The sequence below is a fragment of the Choristoneura fumiferana genome, chromosome 7 (assembly GCF_025370935.1).
Source record: "Choristoneura fumiferana chromosome 7, NRCan_CFum_1, whole genome shotgun sequence".
In the NCBI taxonomy this organism is placed as follows: domain Eukaryota; kingdom Metazoa; phylum Arthropoda; class Insecta; order Lepidoptera; family Tortricidae; genus Choristoneura; species Choristoneura fumiferana.
The window spans coordinates 4,315,886-4,319,781 of record NC_133478.1 but is presented as its reverse complement, the minus strand read 5'-3'; the positions used below and the strand labels follow the sequence as shown (position 1 = coordinate 4,319,781).

The 3,896-nt window shown below is 40.1% G+C and overlaps 1 protein-coding gene across 2 annotated transcripts in view; it reads left to right on the top strand.

Moving 5' to 3' along the window:
- LOC141429542 (parapinopsin-like) overlaps positions 1-3,896 on the top strand; it is a gene marked incomplete in the record, with an annotated part of 194,628 nt that overhangs the window by 164,263 nt on the left and 26,469 nt on the right.

Here is a 3,896-nt window from a genome sequence, read left to right as displayed (position 1 = left end):
AGGAGAGGGCATATGAGATTTGCGTGCCCTAAAGAGAGATTCTCGGAGTAATTATGGAAAGTTGGCGCAAAGAATCTAGAGCAGCTGATGCAGTAACGAGCGCCGCGGCAAGACACGCGGCAGGAAAACGCAGATATTTTATCCAGAAGGCCATGTAATTCTGACATGAGGCACGAGAGAAAAGAACACGCTTATGTGAAGCTGCTTAGAAACAGACACCATTGGTCGGGAATGGTGCGGGGAAGCAGATAAAGAGTGTACGACACCGTGGCGATGTCAAGCCCATTCTGAGTTGACGAAATGTAAGACAAAAACTCAACGCGACAGGAAGATGGATAACGTAAGAGTTTGAAGAAGGCTCACCCGTTTGCTACATAACCCTATGCGAAGAAAAGTGAAGTCCCTGAAATTTTTTGAGTTGGGAAGGACCGTACAAAGTAGTCACTAGGATCAAACGATGTCACATACCGGATACAGCGTAACGCGCGTAGCCCCTGTAAGATTGTTCACGTTGATCAGTTGGCCAAGTACCATGGATCTAATGAGCTCGGACGAGCATGTCTTAGGAGGGGGCAGTGTTACGGCGGTGGGTTAGGTGGAAACTTTGATCGTGCTTTTCGACCATTGGAGGCGTTTTCAGTAGGCTGGAATACGGTTTCAGGCCGTTTCAGAGGGTGCTCTAATCACATATTAGTTTATCAAAATTTCACCCAGTTACCGTCGTTTTCAGGCGCCTGAACATGTTTTCAGTCCGTTTCAGGCCACCCTCTATCCGATGACGCCAGAACCTGAAAACCCGTTTTCAGGCGTTTTCAGGACCCTTTATGGGCCTTTGAAGTACATTTCAGCATATAGCGAAATTTTCAATAGGAGTGAAAGGATAGCACGATTAGAAAGAGACAGCTATACTGAGAACATTCGAGAAGGTGTGTGACAAGGATAGCCTATATGTGTGAGAGAAACAAGTGATGATCCTGTTTCCGGAATATTCTAGTAACTGTGTGAGAGAGATAGCACATGAAAGAGACAGACACTCTACTCGTTTCCGGAAACATTCGAGATGTAGGTATGACGTCCTAGCTGGACTGTTCTCGAACTTTGTGGACGATTCACCGGGGTATATAAGCCGGGTGAGGTTGCGGCGGAAGTCAGTTTCGAATGCGATACCGAGCGATAAACATCGAAGATAATCAAAGCGACTTGTAAGTGAGTTTTAGAGTGCGAAATTACTGTGAACTATTTTTAAGTGTTTTGTAAAGTTAAGTAACAGTGTGAAAATAAATCCTACTCTTATTCATCGGTGTTAAAAGTGCTTTTCAATCGCGAACCCACCCCACGAACGTAACAATACCTACATATTTATAATCAATATTATTAAAACTAATTTGGTGACAAAACGGCGTGACCCCGTTGAGTCACCGTCCCCGACGTCGCATTCATCTGCGGCATGGTGCCCCGGTACCGCCGGAACACGACGTCTTTCGGCCATAAGGCAGCACTCGCGATGGTCCCCATCAGCAGCCGCGGCACGCGCACCACAAACGAGCTGAACGAACGAGATCGATGATCTTAACATGTGTGCAATAAAATTGCATTGTAACATTTAAAGGTGATGCAATTTACCAATTGGTGTTGCTACCGACCACTAAAAATAGGTCCAACTTGGAAGATCGGATAAACCCGATTCCTCATGAAAACATTTGAAATTCTAACAAATCCTTCATCCACTTCATAGCGTTAAAAAGAGACCTACATATTGGTAGGTAACACGGGTAGGTATAGCGTTCTCCCAATTACTTAAACTGTTCGAAGCGCTGTTCAATTATGCAAATTGTGGTGCGAGCCGATATTTAAGCCTGTTTACTTGTTGATGAATATATCTACCATTAAAAGTAGCCCAGTCGTAGCCCAGCAATTGCTTTTTGTGGTCTTGGCAAGGGATAAGGAAAATTAAATAAGTTTATGGTAAAAAAAAATATAAATACAAGCTTTTTTCGCTGATTATACTTTTTGTTGACTATACTTCTGTCACCCAAACTACATTTACGTACCAAATTTCAAGTCGATGCCATTAACCGTTGAAGAGTTCTGCCGGACTACCAGGATGTCACTACCAGATTATTGTATTGTCACGCAATTTACATAGTATACCAAATTTCAAGTCAATCTGACTACTGGAAGTTAGTCGAATTTAACTTGCAAGATTTGATTACAGACAGACAACGGGACAGGTGAAACTAAATAAAAGCTTGTAAAATAGGGGGTCTTTTAAACATTTTCTACACAATGAAGTGATATTTACGAGAATCTGTTTAGAAATATGAGCTGGACACATCAAAGCGTTTTTGTACAAGTTAAAACAAAACGCGAAGGTCTACTCCACCAAACACGTCTGCGATTGCTTGGATATCTCCAGAGGCAGAAGTAGCGATTCCTTAACCCAATCCTTTAAAAAGAAAGATAAGAGATCTGAGACTTTTCATGCTGCCACCATATCTGTGTCGAAACTATACCTTTGTAAAATGGCTGCTAAGCTCGTAGTATTAAAAAGTTCAGGTTTTAATGAGACTGTTGTAATCATGGCTCTATCACGTTTGTGAGTCCACTGCGAGCGCATTCAGTTCTACATACAACACAACATAATGCATAGTAGGTACACACAACATGCACACTGCACACAAAGGAACTGCACCGTATTTTTAATTAAAACTGCAAGTGAATTATGAGACTCATAAACGGGTTGTTTTCTGCGAGTTTTTATTGTTTGTCTGTTTGTTAATATCAAATAATTAATCGTCAAGTAGCAATGTCACTAACTTCTAGTGATCGGTTGAATGCAATTTTTGTCACGGATATGTTGGATGGGTGTACTGCCTTTTCGGCGAAATATTTTTCGCCAAATTTCACTTAGCAACCAACCTTTCGCCGAAGTTTCATTTGGCAACCAATCCTTGGCATAACTTGCTTCGCATTTTTCTTTATTTCGCAACATTTTTATATTGCAAAATTTTACTTCATCACACTGTTATGTGGCAAAACAATTATGTAGCAAATGATTGGCTAATGCAAATAACAAATAGTCAGATAACATTTAGCCAATTTTTACACATAAGGTAGGTCATGTCAGTCATGATATATAATAAAAATAATAAATGTTAAATTATGTGGCGGTAAGCGAGCGAAGCGAGCGAGCAAGAATAGACTAGGCAGAAGCGACTTGGATAGGTTAGGTTCAGAAGGCTAAGGCGGAAGCGAAGCGTAGCGTAGCTTCCGCTTTTAGCCTTCGATGTTAGTTTTTTTTTTGTAAAAGAACGGAAAAAATCATTGGCTTGCATGCTTGTTTGCTTGCTAAATGAAGGAATGCCAATCAACGCATTTGACGAAAACACAAATTACATCTTAAAAAAATCCTAGGTAATAATTTGCATAATAATCATTTATCAAATCATTAGTTGGGAAATGATGTCAGTGCGAAATGTGAGTTGGGAAATGAATTTCGCCTAAATAAAATATGGGATAAATAGTTGGGAGTTAATAATTTGCTAAATAATTTTTCGCCAAAACATTAGTAAACCGTTGGATGACAATGTGGTTGTACTGTGAAAAGTACCTACACATCAGAAAGGTTGCACTAAAATATATTTTACAAAAACTTTCTTAGACCGCTTTTCGCTTACTAGTATGGTTCTGTTGTTGTTCGACAACAAACTCTATTTAAGATTTACGACGGGCCAAGAATATGAATTCGAGCACTTTCTACTCACTACGTTTATAAGTATTCTAGCAAATAAAAAGAGTTTTATTCTATTCTATTCTATTCGAAATACAATTAGTACCTAGGCAACCAAAGCTTCTGTTGAGCATAAACTCGAAATCTCAGAGACAAGACCAAGCTA